Source organism: Acipenser ruthenus, chromosome 25, assembly GCF_902713425.1.
Source record: "Acipenser ruthenus chromosome 25, fAciRut3.2 maternal haplotype, whole genome shotgun sequence".
Taxonomy (NCBI): Eukaryota; Metazoa; Chordata; class Actinopteri; order Acipenseriformes; family Acipenseridae; genus Acipenser; species Acipenser ruthenus.
The window spans coordinates 26,921,551-26,937,094 of record NC_081213.1 but is presented as its reverse complement, the minus strand read 5'-3'; the positions used below and the strand labels follow the sequence as shown (position 1 = coordinate 26,937,094).

General features: G+C 40.4%; 1 protein-coding gene across 3 annotated transcripts in view; it reads left to right on the top strand.

Moving 5' to 3' along the window:
• Positions 1-15,247, top strand: part of LOC117971365 (protein bassoon-like) — a 118,440-nt gene extending 103,193 nt beyond the window's left edge. For 2 of the 3 annotated variants that reach the window (XM_058999916.1, XM_058999914.1), the window contains exon 13: positions 9,332-15,247. The gene's annotated coding sequence lies outside the window, so the exon portion shown is untranslated. The remainder of the gene's footprint in view (positions 1-9,331) is intronic. The other variant, XM_058999915.1, reaches the window with a different exon arrangement.
• Positions 15,248-15,544: the final 297 nt, after the last annotated feature.

Below are 15,544 nucleotides of genomic sequence, written 5' to 3'. Positions count from 1 at the left end.
GCTTTAAGGTCTGTGGTACATTTTTTGCACTGCTACCCAAAATGTACAAAAACCCCAACAAGACGCACGTCCCTGGCACTGCACACTGCCTGGCCACATTATTGGGACCTGTCTACCTGATTGGATTTGGCATCACCCTAAATTAGAGATGCAAATGAGTTTGGTCCTGTGATGGGACGTGTGTGATCCCTGCAGCACTACAAAGCTGTGGCAGAAGCACAACTGTAGTATAAGCAGTTTATTTATTTTGTATTTAATCTTGACCTTGAGCTAAACAAAACACACATACAGTGGACGTCATATATATCACTCTCAATACGGCCCCTGTACTGGACTGTGACAGGACATCAGGCATCATCTAATTTCAGCCTCACCTCAGCATTTTATTACTCTCCCAGCTCTCCAACATATAGATTTCTGATACAATTCCCAGGTCACGTATCACAGCAGTAATAACAGAACTATCATTAAATGGAGCAGTGTCGCCTATCTCCTCCCCCCCCCCGCTGGTGTCAGGAAGTAGCCTATCGATCCCCCCGCTCACCTATGAGCTGCAGTGTGCACCAGAATAGCAGGGCTCGATACCTCGTGAAGGACGTTGTCAGTGTATGAGTGAACGGAGTTAGTTTTATCTCTGCACGAAAATGGAAGTTTAAACGGTGCTTGTTAAAGGCTGCCGCGGGCTGCATAGCCTACATGTGCTTTGGGTTTATATAAGTGCACGTGGTTATTGCTTTGATTTCTTTTCTCTTTTTTTATCATTGCCTCTGGTACATCTTTCTACTAAGATGGCACCCACTGACCCCCACCACCACACACACCACACAACCGCACCGTTTGGAAAGCTTTGCTTCAGGACTAAGGTTACACAGGGGCCCCCCAGTGTGGAGCCGAGTAAAATCAAAATGTTTCTTATAATACAGTGAGTTTTTATTGTTTGTTTTTCATTGCTGCAGCCCTGTAAAACGGCACTCACTGTTTTGAATTCTCCTACCTTTTTTTTTTTTTTTTTTTTTGGAAAACTAAAAGAAGTAATAAATCATTATAGTCATCGCCTTTGTATTTCCATACTAATGGGTTATTTAGTGTATTTGCGAGAACGCCTGTGCTGGATGAAGCCTTTTTATGACTTTTATTAACTAGACATTTTAGTCCATAAGTGGCTCTGAGAAAATAATTTCTAAAACTGCATTGTCATTACTCCCAAGCGAGGGATTTAAGCAGGCACAGTTTAATAGACACTGCTGGGTGTTTAATTATGTGAGTAGTCTGTGACAACTGGACCTGTGTGGAAAAACATAATTATTAGGCATTTGCACACTGACTATTGCCACAGGAACCCACCCTGCGGAGAATGCTCTCTATGTGGTTAACCTTTAGGCAGGGTTCAAAGGGTTCCCACGGCCCAGTAGCTTTTCCAATAGTGCTTTAATTACTTGGTAAGACCGGGCTGCTGTTTGACATTCTTTTAACTATGTTTTGAAAAGCGGTCATTCGGTTAGGCTTAAACTTGGTATGGACATTCCTTAGCACATGAAATATTAAGGTATCAAAATTCAGAGTGGTTGTGTTAATGAAGGCTGCATAGCTAGAACCTTTCGCCTAAATTTGATGAACATCGACACACAGGCAATGTAGGTCGCAGGAACGAGGGTGTAAATTAGTGCATGCTTGTGTAACAGTGAATATTTTCAGTTTCAACTGCTTGCTACTTGAAAACCGTCTTCTTTTCAACAACCCTTATCAATGCTGATCTGGATTCACAGCTGAATATAGTCTATGGACCAAGAACCCTGAAGCTTCCATGCCACCACAGTGTTAAAATATGAAATCAAAATGAATGTTTATGGCATGCTGCTCTGGTGAATAACATTGAAATGAATAGAGGGGTCCAACGCTTACGGGCATTACTGCATTCAATAAAAGTGCAAAGAAACGGCTTCGATTGTGCTGTGTTCCTGTCTGCAGTGACACATTGTACACAGGCTGGCCGTTCATTTGTTACATTGTTTAATGGTATTTTCAAAGGCTGGTGTAGTTGCTCAGGCTGATCTTCCTATTCAAGGTCAGAACTGATAGCAGAGGGGGTCGGATCTTCTTACAGGTGATGGCAATGCTTCAGTTGTGAACCTGCTGTTGCAGTCTTTATCACAGACTCAATTTCAAGTGTAGGGGGGTGTACACCCCCACTCGACCTCTCCGCTCCGCCTGCACTAGAAGACTAGCTCTACCTCCGCTACGCTCCCCTGCCTCCAGAGCCCGCTCCTTCTCCACCCTTGCTCCGCAGTGGTGGAATGACCTTCCTACAGATGTCAGGACTGCCCAGTCCCTGACCACATTCCGGCGCCTCCTTTGGACTCACCTCTTCAAACAGCACCTGTAGAACTCCTCTGTTTGTATCCTGGGACACTATCACCCTTCATGTAAATGTGCTTTATTTTGCTCTTATCTGCCCCCTATTTTACTGCATTTAATCCTGTACTTCAGAATACTGTAATCTGCCAAGTGTTTAACCTGTAGTACTTTGTATTTAATCATATCCTGATGTAACTATCACTATTTAATCATATCCTGATGTAACTATCACTATTATCTGCTGTATTATTGAATTGTGGTTTCACACTTGTACTTTGCTTGAACAAAAGTTATTGTATTTCTTGCTCTTATTGTATTACGATTGTAAGTCGCCCTGGATAAGGGCGTCTGCTAAGAAATAAATAATAATAATAATAATAATAATAGTAATAAAGTGCAATCCCTGTTTCCAGCAGATACGACCATTTGAAGGGAATAAAAATAGTTTCCTGTGTTTTCAACACTGGAAAAGGTTGTTAAAAAGTTGTTAAGAATAGTAAAACAACAATAAAACATTAAATGTTTATATATATATATATATATATATATATATATATATATATATATATATTACAAATCCTAGCACTGCTTCTGCTTCCACTGCAGTTTAAATGCATGACATTGAGGTTAGGGTTTGTACTAAAGCACCAAATGTAAAAATAGAACATTAGAAAAATGATATATTCTCAATCTATTTCTATGCAGCAAAATGTAGTAACATAACCTTACAGTATCCATATAGAGGCTGTGTGGTCCAGTGGTTAAAGAAATGGGCTTGTAACCAGGAGGTCTCCGGATCAAATCCCACCTCAGCCACTGACTCATTGTGTGACCCTGAGCAAGTCACTTAACCTCCTTGTGCTCTGTCTTTCAGGTGAGATGTAGTTGTAAGTGACTCTGCAGCTGATGCATAGTTCACACACCCTAGTCTCTGTAAGTCACCTTCGATAAAGGCGTCTGCTAAATAAACAAATAATAATAATGATATCCGAGTGCACCTCTAATTATGCAGTGTTCTATTCCTGAAAAAAATTAACTATTTGGAGACAACATATAAAACACTGCAGTAAAGGACACAAATGTGATTTAATACAAAATACAATGAGCCATTAAGTGGCTTAGGTGCATGTGACTGTACGGAATAAACTCATGTGGGGCACATGATGTCATGAGTCTGTTTGTGATGGGTTGATGTGGTGTACTGTACAGCATCAGAAACGGGCACTCGATTGTCTGATCTTTAGGATACATCTTTTGTAATAATTTTTTGGGATATTTCAATGATTTCCATCTCAACCACAATTTGGTTGAAACTGTTTCTGTCAGAGGTATTTGCCTTTCTTCCGGTTCCTAATTAATGTGATCCGGGCTTGTCTGGTCTTGCATTTCTAAATTTAATAATTTAATCTCTAATTATCTCAAAAATAAAGTGTTTCAGTCTTTAGACATTTCACTCAAGTATTACATTTTTCTTTTTACATTAAATAAGGAGACCTTTTTTTAGCTTGATAAAAATAGATACATAGCCCATATGATACATGAGTCAGACAAAATGGAGAAGTTAATAGGGCTTCATTAATTTCATCTATTTAATGTGCTGTGGATTAGTCATTCGCTGTGGAAGAAACCAACTGAACACTATAAGGTCTGACTGGGATCAAACAATGAAAGCGCAAGATTATTTCTCTGAAAGTGAAGAAACTTTCCAATTGCGCCTTAAGCTCTTGATTAAATACGCAAAAGATAAATATACCTACTTTTTTTGTTCTCTAGTCTCCTATCTTATTTGACTTCCTCCCTGCTTATTTCAGATTCTTTATCTTCGTCTTGAACACAGTACTGCGCTCGTTGTGAATTGCTATACACTGGTTCTGTTCTCTCAACCCACAGCACTTCAATTAACTCAGCGGGCTCATTCTCAAGTGATCAGTAGGCCAGGGATTAAAAAATAAAAAAGCACTGAGACTGAATTACCCTCTCTCTTCGAGAGAGGATAATCCCACGAGGTCAGAGCGGAAGTGACAGAATCCTGTTCCTGGTGAGTGGATCATGAGAGGGCTTCAGTCACCAGTGCTATTAATACTTTGCCTTCCACAAGTGCAGCGAGTATTGCCCTTTGCATTCCCCTTTTGTTGTTGTTCATTGTGTTGCTCATGAGAGGTTGTGCAAGACCAAAGCCCTCTCTGGTTATCCACAGACAGCTGAACCTGTGGCTCTATGAACTTGCTGTGATGGTAACACCATTGTCAGGAGTCAAGGAGCTTTTGCAGATTGTGGCTGTCTTAACTGATGGTCAATGAAGCCCAGCCATTTTTTATGTGCTGGGATCTTATTAAATGGAAAAACTGTACTTGAGTCAGCATGCTGGCTTTGCGTTGCAAAACCCTGTGTACTGTGCTTTAAAATTTCTAATTGCTTAAAAATGTTGTTTTGGACACATAATTATATTTTTCATTGCTTTATATGGGGAATAAACGGCATCCTCATATGAGGCTATCATGCATTTGCGTCTTTCATATGCCCTCATATAAAGCCTAGAAGAGGGCACCATGTATGAAGGGGTGTGAGTTGGATGTAGCGGCAGACCCATTGCAGGCTTCAGTATCTTGGGAACCGCAATACCAAATGAGTGTGAAGCAGGTGCGTTTGAATTTAAAGTACAACAATATGCATTGACGTGTGTGTGATATATAACTTACAAATAATTAAAGGATTCATTTGCTGTGTGCTCTGAGCACTGGACTGAGACACACTACAGCTCACATGCCTGTGACTGAACTCTTTTCCAGTGTTTCATTTCTACTTTTAAAAATGAACAACCTCCAGGGGGCAGGATTAGTAATACCTCCAGCATCTAAATCAATTAAACAGTGTTGACTTGCGTTTTACATACTGTAAAATACATTGAAAGACAAACATACACTGAAGGGACTGCTAGGCATGTTGTTTTTCACAGCCTTGGAACACAGAGGGACCTTATTCAAACATTGTATAAATCAATTAACTAGGCCATGATAAGTTAGATCTCATTGTGATTTACAGCTGCATAAATGTATTAAACGATGTATATCATTTTCAGCTTAACCTAATATTAATATATATATATATATATATATATATATATAGAGAGAGAGAGAGAGAGAGAGAGAGAGAGAGAGAGAGAGAGAGAGAGAGAGAGAGAGAGAGAGAGAGAGATTTTTTTCACTGTCATTCACAGTAATGGTCTGTAATGGTTTTTCATTGATCACCACTGCCACCAAGTGTACATTTTCAGCATTGCAATAGCACCTAAAAGCACTGGGTTGCCTGTGATTCAGGGTTCTTACAGTCACAACAGAGCAATGAAACCTGTCTGATGATGGACAAGACAGTAGCTGACTCCTAGAAGTTTTACTGCCATAAGTGCTTTACAGGTATATGGGCACCATATGTGCTTTATATAGGGTTCTGAGATTCAGATAACATTAACAATCTGCAGAATGCAGCGTTTTGGCAGGGACTCATAATGCCTCTTGATAGCTGGACTTCAAACTGTTTGGGCTTTTTCTGCATAGCGGCATTGCAAAGTGTCCCAGCCTCATATCCACCCCCGTGCTGTGGGCGTGCTGCAGATGCCTCTGGTAAAAGCTCACTGAAGGCTGATACGCAGTATTATTGCAGACAGGGGACTCGCTTAAACTGGTGGCTGACACTGTGATAAAGTGATGTGTCAGTTTGCATTGAGGAGGACAGGTCTGATAAGCTGTCAGTTTGTAATCTTTTAGCACATTCACCCCAGAGGGAGCAACAGCCATGCACACAGTGCTGGTAGGGAGGCATTGATAGACACTGAGGCTGTGGCAGGGAGGGGGAGTTGGGTGTTGGATCATTGGAGGGGCTCATATCTATGTGCAACTTGTCTTACCAGAGGCAAACTTAGATTTAAACTATTATAAATAACGCTGGCCTCTTAGGTAAATGCCACTGTCACATTAAAACCCATTCAGTTCTGAGAAGCGCAATCCACATCCATTCATATCAGTACAGAGACCACTGGAAACTGTGTCTATTAACTAGGACTGCGGCAGTCAACCTTAAACAGAGGTATTTCATAAGTATAGATTATTACCATGTGCATGCTTCACATCGCCGTATAAATGCAAATTCAACACATTCTTCTTATAGTCCTGAAATGGAAATGTATTCAGTATTGTAGCCATCGATATAAGAATTTGCCTACAACCAATTACTTTGTAACATAGCTCCATGAAGCCAGGCTATCGCATTATGGGAGTTTTCTGATCAGGGAAGTGTACTTACAGTGCAGAGTGCCATTGGGGCTGAGTGTACTCAGAAATGTGATGGACACAAACCAGGCTGCAGTTTAGCATTGCTCCCTCACCAGCTGACCAGATTACTCCCACTGCACTCCTGAAATAAACCACCTTCCACTGCCCTCCTCCACCTAATGAGACTTCAGAGGGGACTCAAGCCTTAATTAATGAGAATGATGCAGCATTCCCTTTTCACAGCATGGGTCATCTTGGTGCTAATTACATTTACATCACAGCAATCACCAGTGGGGTTTTAAACCTCTTTGTATTGTGTTTTAAAATACTGTCTCACGAGTGCACAGCATGCTCTGCAATTGTATTAATAATGTATTCATATACTGTATTGATATTTTCAGCATAATGCACCTTCTTACTGATATACTGGTTGTGACAGGGAGGACCCTGCTGGTTCTTGCGTCGATGTGTGCAGCTGGGACACATAACAGGAGACGCGTTTCTAGGCAACTAATTGAGCAGGTAGGCTCACCTGGTGCTGAGCTGATCAGGACGTCCGGATTGGCTGGGAGGTGTGCCCGGGGAGGCTGCGTGCTGCTCATAAAGCTCGAGGCGACTGCACCGCAATGCTACACAGACGGCCGTTGAGCGAAAGCTCGCTTTGGTCACATAGAGGAGGAGAGTGTGCGCTCCTCAGGATAATAACTAAGGAACCCCTCAACTGCAAGACGGTGCCTGTGAAGGCTCTGCCCAGCCAGGACTGTCGTAAAGACCCAGAGTCACTCGGAGGCCGGGACTTCGGGAGCAACAGCAGTAGGTTAGTTTAGGAGATGTTGATCCTAACCAGTATAGAGAGGGTAATGTAGTGTAGTAGGTTGCTGGAGTGGGACGTCTCTTTTAGTGAGAATAGCGCTTGCCTTGTGCAGCAAACTTTTATTTTTAGCTTTGTTTTGTTTAGCAAATCTGACACTAGGGCTACCATTGCTAGTACCCTAGTGACAGCACAAGTGTGTTAATTAAATTTGCGCTCCTGTGCGGCATGTTAACACACAATGCTCTGTGTCTGCCTCATTATTATTCAGTGGCGAGTCACACATGTAACATTTCTCCCTGTTACACTGGTATATTAGAGGTTTGGATTTCTAACTGAAATCATTTTCCTTAGTCGTGTAGATCATTTGTATACACTATTTATTTTGAATGTCTTTGTATCACAGTTATACATCCAAAAATAAATCAGGACTAGAAAGTTTTCTGAATACATTCTGAAGGCTTTGGCACTGACTTGGAATGGAGCTTCCTGATTGGTGGATCTGAGGTTTCAGACTATAATTAGACTCCGTTAGACACGACCTGGTAGATAAGTGACCGCAGCGACAGCACGGTGTTCTGAGCTGTAGTCTCGCCAGCCATTGATAGATGAGACAGGTCTTACAAGTTACACCTCATCTGACTTCAGCAGTTCCCTTACGTAGATTCTAAATGAGCCACGAAGCAAATACTGCACATTTCCTTCTCCGATCTGTGAGGTACTAAAAACCAGACATGTGATGACAGGTGTTAGGTGATTGAAGAGGTACCCAATCCCTGAGCAGTTACATGAGCACCATGCCTTCTTGCAAATAAAGCAGGCTCCACTTAAGAATGAGTGTCGTTTAGGTCTTTTCTGCAGCTTACATCTGTTATGAATAACAACATTTCTGGAAGACGTTGCTGAGATTTGTAAATGTTAGAGCAGGACGAGTTTTCCTGAAATTTCATTATACAAGCCAGCCAAGAAAAATGCTTTGCTGACGCTCATCCTTCAAGAACGCGGGCATACATATGAATGTCTACTGTATATGGATCAGATTCAAATAAGCATACATTCACTCATAATCCATGTGATAGATCGTATTTCTGTAAACTATAAGCATAGTGGACTGAACCTGTGGTGTAAATGACGTAATGCGTGCAAAAGGAAATATACCAGATAACAGTTCATGCAAACGTGCCTGTCTGTTGTGTACGATCTGGGGCTGAGGAGTGCATGGTGCTTGGTTAGCAGCCAGCCTCTGCCTGTGCAGTGGGTTGCCCTGCCTCTCCCTGAGCCTGTTTTTGCCACCCACTGGAAACCACACTGCATTAGAATTAGTACATTATAAACGGGTGTCTATGAGCCAGGAGATATTGGTTGATAAATGTAATTCCAGAGAAAAACCTAATAAACCGCTTTGCCTCAGAGTCAGCTAAATGGCCTTATTGAAAAATGCACTGATTTATTGATAAAGGAGGCTCCAAAATATATATTTAGATACTTCTAGCACCGTAGCATCTTATTCAAAGGGAGATCTCATTGACAGCAGTGGCGAGTAGCGTAGTACAGCGCACTTTGTAAGCCATTAATGCATTGTAACTAATGTTCACATTTCATAAGGTCAGTAAGAGCAACCAGTGTGTATCCGCCAGTATCCTCTTATTCATGTTGTTTGCATTATGCAGCATTTCTTGTCCTCTTAAATTGTTAAAAATGAAATGACATGCTAGATGTATTTTTTCTCTTTCCTCTACTTGTTACCTGAATGAGAAAGGATGTTACAATGGTATCTAACATGTCATTTCCTCTATTCTAGTAGGCACAGATCTTATAAGAAAATACAAATAGCAACAGCTCAGCATGGATGTCTTCCATGCTCACTGTCTCAGTTTCTCTTTTTTCTTGTCTACAGGACCGAGAGGACAATGTCACTACTGCACCTTCAACCAATATCCAACATGGGTCAGACAGGCTTTTGGATGTGGCCTGCCACTGGCTGTATTTTAGCTGATTTAGGCAAGTTTTACATACCTCTCTGACTGCACCGTTTGGGTTAGGTGTTGTCTTTATATTAATAAAAGTGGTATTGCTGTTAGTAGGGTGTTGCCAAGCACCTGTCCCTGGGCTGAAGTCAACCCCCAATGACATTGTGTCACCAGACAAACCAGGAACTGGGAGCAGAATCCTATGTTTTATAATGCTCTTTAACTTTTGCAGAAGTCTTCTTAGCAATCTAAAGTTTGCATTGTTTGAAATATCCAAGCTGATCGGAATCAGCCTGTACCTCGCAAACAGGTAAGTCTACACAATTTATTACAGTAACATCTGGGATAAACCCACCCCAGCTGGGTATTTAACACAGAAATCCAAAGGCACCTTTTCCAGCAGTTTTTGCAACTAGTGATCTTGGACAGTGAAGAACTTGTTGACCTCCAAAACTAGTCTGAGAGCTCGCTGTGTGATGAATACGTACATCTCCCTTCCCGTTCTTTAGGTTTAAACAGGCAGATGGCTCTCAGCAGGTGCTGCTTCTTTATATCTGGAAATACAATTTGTTCCCTCTGACAAGCAGCGAACATTGAGATAAGAAATAAGCTATGAGTTATTGGAGCTGTCTTGTGCCTTGTTATCGGCAGGCAATGAGCTCCAGAGATGTAGGAGGAATTGCTGTTGCCTTAACTGCACAACTCGATGTTACACAGACTAATTTGTGGTAGGTCTTGCTGACATGTGGCCATTGCCAGAGTCCCAGACAGGAGCCATGAAATCAATCTAATGGTACAGGCACATACAGTACAGTGTCGGCCAGTCTACACATATTATCATGCATGCATGATAATATGTGTAGACAGGAGTCTCCAGTTAAGGTAACCAAAGTTTCCTAAGAATGGGAGTCATTTTAAGATATCCAGCACCACATAATACTGAAGAAGAAAAGCTCCCTTGAGCCCCTGAAAAGAGACTAAGTCATTTTTTTTTCTAACAATCAGAGCTTGTTTATTAGACCAATATTGATTTTGAATAGGGACACCAGTTGTTACTAATGAAATGTGTATCTCTCTTTCAGATGACCCAGAGATGAACAACTGAAAGGAAACTTCAGAGCCATGAGGATGAGATCTAGTGCATGTGTTTCAGACCCAGACCCTATGATTCATCTTCATGGTGTAGAAGAAGGTCTGGAAGGCTGGTCTTCAGACACTCTTTGTGGTACAGAGGAGCCCAGGACTAGGCTACAGCACGGGGCCACCATTGGGATGCTAACAAGCTAAAGAACCATGTTGGAAAGACAATGGCGCGAGCAGATAAATATGAGAAACGGTGTCCTACTTGCCAACTTGATTGCGACCTTTGTTTCTCAGACTGCTAGTTGGGAATCCTGAGAAGAGAGTCCACAACAATGCTGGCAAACTGGAGTGTCTTTGCACGGCAGGAAAGACCCAGCAGCTGAAGGTGACAGGGGATGATTTGTAATCTACTCCTGCATTCGGAGGATTTTTCTTTTTAAATATACGGCTGCACGTCGTTGGGGATACTCAAGGCTTTGGGATTCAGGCTGTCTGCTGCTTGTTTGATTCCAGTCTTTTTCGCCCAGAGCATGAACCTATCCCAGGTCCCACAATCTCCTCTTATTCTTAATAAAAAAAAAAAAGTTTCATAGGTTTTTCTTGTACTAAAAGACCTTTTTTTTATTTCGAACGGAGCATTTGAAAATAAAAAAAACATACTCATATAGAAATGAAATGCTCAATTTTTTTCTTAACATTCCAGTATGGTAATGATGACCCTTCTGAATGCTGACTTGTTTTTGCGATGTGTCCTAAAGATTTTGGGAAGCGGACTGCATGTAGAACACCAGAGAACTGTATATCTAGGACCTAACACTGTTCATTACCTGAAGCAAGGAGGCCATAGGACATTACAAAAGTTAAATAGAGAATAAAGAAAACAGAGAAAAAAAAACAGCGTTGAATCTGGTCACACATTTGAGGACTTTCTTTTTTTAGCCATTGCAAAGCCATCACGAAACCATCCCAAAGCATCTGGTTCTCTGTGTCTATGAGTTCTGTTGATTACTTTCCACAGTTTGCTTATTTGTTATCGTGTTTGCCTGATTTTCTTTTCTGAAGAGAAAGAAACAGCCTTAATCATTTCAGTTTTATTTTTTACTTGTATACCTCAAACTTTTTTTTTAGTCCACAAATCCCTGAATGATTTTGTTTGCACACTGTATATTATATATGGCCTGTTAGAAAATGGGCTGTAACATTTATTTATATTTTCATTTTGGTTTTGTAGTTGTTGTTCTATTTATTATTATTATTATTATTATTATTATTATTATTATTATTATTATTATTATTATTATTATTATTTTTTTTTTTTTTTTTTAAAGCAATAGAGTGCAGAAGGCTGTCAAGAGCACAATCTCTTGTGTATAAAAAAAGGAAATGTTTGCCTCTGCCGTTTATGTTTTAACTGTGCAATGCTGTTCTCATCCATACCTAACAGGCATGCTCAATGTGAGGTCACTGGGTCACACTGGCAACACTGTAACAAAATCCATGGTACTCGCTTGAGCCCTCCGCAGATTGCTGGAATGATCCCAGCTCCTCCGTGATGGGCTGGAAACAGCAAGAGTCTGACTACACAGGTTCAGCTAGCTGTGGGTTAAGCCACGGCTCTAACTAGTTTCCTTCCCCAAAATGTGAAGAAATGTGTGTTTGAAAAGGAAAGGGAAATCTGTAAGGGTTGGCACTGACATTGATCAAATCACCCTCCATGCATACAGGCCACAGGAACAAACACCCCTTTCGCATTGGTTCAGTACAAGGACTGTAGATATATACTGTATGGAGTACTGTACTTTTTTTTTTTATCCCAAAAGTTTGAAACTGTTGATGCTTTATCATTCACACTGCATATCTGCAGATACAGTGTAAGTATTATGGGGTTAGTTTTTAAAATGAATCTGAAAAAACACAGATGACATCAAGCCTGTTCAAGCAACGTGGTTTGAAAAAATGAACAAGGGGCACACCTTTTGAAGCAGGTACTGTATGACCCTGATACACGAAGCAGAGCATTCTTTGATGATTTCATTTTCATGACATCGTTCTAGACTGCTGTTTATAAACGTATTTCATTTATCAAAACCGAAAAAAAAGTTTTTAAGTCAAATCACAGAAATGTTGCCGGAGCAGTAAACTATTTTATTACAGTGTTGCAGTTTTCTCCCCCAAAAAACATCTCAAATCCATGCCGACGGGACTGACTGAGCATGCTGCCACACAACCTCATCAGCGTTTCGTTTTGTTTTATTGTTCTTCATGTGAGCTTCCATTTATCGAAAAACAAAGGGTGGTCGAAAGCAATTTCCATTTCAAACGTTCTATGCAATGATACACATTTGAAAAAATAAAATAAAACTGTTAATATTTAATACCACTATCAACGTTGTGTTTAAGAATACAATGAAATTGTGTTACCAAGGAACAAAAAAAATGGATAGACTTGTTTGTATTTAGCGACTGTATGAAATGTATTTATTGAATTGAGTTTTTTTTTTATTTTAGTGGCATGTTTGAGACCCCTCTCCCTCTCCGTCGTGGTTGCCAAAAGGGTAAACATATAGCCTGTCATTACTGTCCTCCATACTGTAGCTTCAAGCATGGGTCTCTAGCTAAAATATGTTGCACGTCCTCATTCTGTCTTAGTGTAGTGGGGTAATTAGTGCTCTTCAGTACTGCCAGGATATGCACTTGTTATTGAAATTAGCATAAAAAACACACATTACAATCAAACTCTGCAGCAGGTTTTGTATCCTCTGCTTATATTCAAAATATCGTGACTTGTATGATCATTTTTCCAACTCTGCTGCCGTCAGCAGAAACAAATAAACACATTATATAGACCTTCCACGCTCCAGGAGGTACAAACCCCATTTCATCAGTCCTTCTTGGTATCAATAAAAATCATATGTGCTGTCGTATGAAAATAACAACACATGGTCTGATTACTGTCACACTATTGGAGAGAGCGACCAACATACCATACAGGATGTGATTGGGTATTATACCCAAATCAAAAACAACAATCAATACAATGAAAGGAGGAACAGTGATAGTGTTGGTAATGGAATAACAAAGGGTTTGATTCAGTGGGTGTGTACCAATGGCTTTTACCAGGAGGCTGCATTTTAACACGCAGTAAACTGTCCATAGTTTTCAAAAAGCAACAGGTAATGGTGGATAAAACAAGAAGCACATGCATACAGTAGGTTTATAGTGACAGGGTCTGTATAATTGATTATACAGGGGGTCAGTCAACCCTATCTGTAGCTATCACCACCTACTGTATACAGTGCTGATGGAGACGATTGCTTTGAATGGGGCTCCACTAGTACAGCCAATACAAGAGTAGCAGCTGTGGATTGAAGGACTCACAGGGTTGCAGTGGCAATGCAGGCATGTAGTGCTACTGTATGTTCTGCTTGCTGTATCATTCCAGACAGAAGTGTATACTGCCCCCTAGTGCTGCTTCTACCGTATGAATAACAGTGCAGAACAGCATTTCAAGAATTAGCCAAGTACATCTTTTCTGATTTCCACTCACCCAAGCCATTAATCAGTTGCACTGTCTAACACGCAGCGTTTATCCATTTATTTTGATGAGTTTCAGTTCTCATGCTGCTAAAATGTAACCTCATTGTATAGTGTGTAGTATTTAGTCCAGGTGTGTTTTTGGTCCCATGCAAGTAGTGGTCCATGGGAAAATGCTGAAGCTCTAAGGGGGTCGCATCTTAAAAGACAAGGTTGGGTCCCACTGATCCAGAGCCACACTGAACTATATAACAGAATGGTAGCATACCGTGCTTTTCCATCTCTCTCTTTATCTGTATGATGGGATGCTACTGATTTTCCTTAGCTTCTCCCGAGTAGCACATTACAGTACCTTGGAGCCTCGTTTTTGGCCATTCCCGTTGATAAGGATATTACATACTCAATTAAAAATAATATAGATGCTTGATAAATGATTATAAGGAAGTAAAAAATAACCCTTTACTGTACAAGAGCAAACTAGCAATAGTAAGTCTCATTTTGTATGAAGTGTGTTTTTTTTTTAAATCATTTATAAAGGAATACGGGTCTATAAAGCCTTCAGTATTACAGACTTACTCTTCAGAAAACAGTAAAAAGGCAGAATGTTTCTGTCCAATAACAAGTGCATAGCCACATGCCACCAAATCCTTAGCCCACAACTGAAAACACCTGGCAACCATTTTCACTGTAAATAAAAACTCCAAACTGTACAGCGATCATTGGCGTGGGTCATCGTGTATGTCCCAGCCCGGCCGACCTGCCAATTCCTGCTTACTGTGTATAAAACAAACAAACAAACAAACAAACAAACAAACAAAAACAGCATTGTGCAGTGTGGCTGGCTCATATAGACTGTTGAAAAACAAAAGAACTTGTACTCAGAAACATATTGGTCTGTGTAGAGTTTCTATACATGTCGTGTTTGTAAAATAAGAAAACTTCCTTAAAGTGAACTTGGCTTCCATGTCATTGTATGGGGGGTTGGATGTAAAAATAAAAAAAAAGATAACGAAAAAAAGAACAAGAAAACTATTTTAAAAAGTTACATTCACTGTTGTAAGTGCAATGAGCTATCTCACATGTATCCATTGTAAAACTGTGTGTATGTTTCAATGTATTCTTGTAAACAGTTGTAGTAATTTGGTGCATCATGTCATGTAATGTGATTAATGAGATAATTACCCTACAATACAGTTCCTTCAGGAACAAATAAAGAAAAAATTCAATTCTGGAGTGGTTATTCATAAGCTGAACCAGAGCAACCTCAGCTGGAGTTTCAAAATGACACCACCTACAGTCCCTTTAAAAGTTCCCCATAGTAAAAGCATAGCAAAGTCAAATAAAACATAGCAAAAGCATGGTGAAGCATAGGTAAGCATGGGAAAGAATAGTGAGGTGTAGTAAAGCATAAAACTAAACAAACCTTGGTGAACTACAGTAAACGCACGGTCTAACCATAGGAAAAGCATGGGGAAAATACTGAGCACAAATACAGTGGTTATGCAATCCACCTTGGCAAGCCA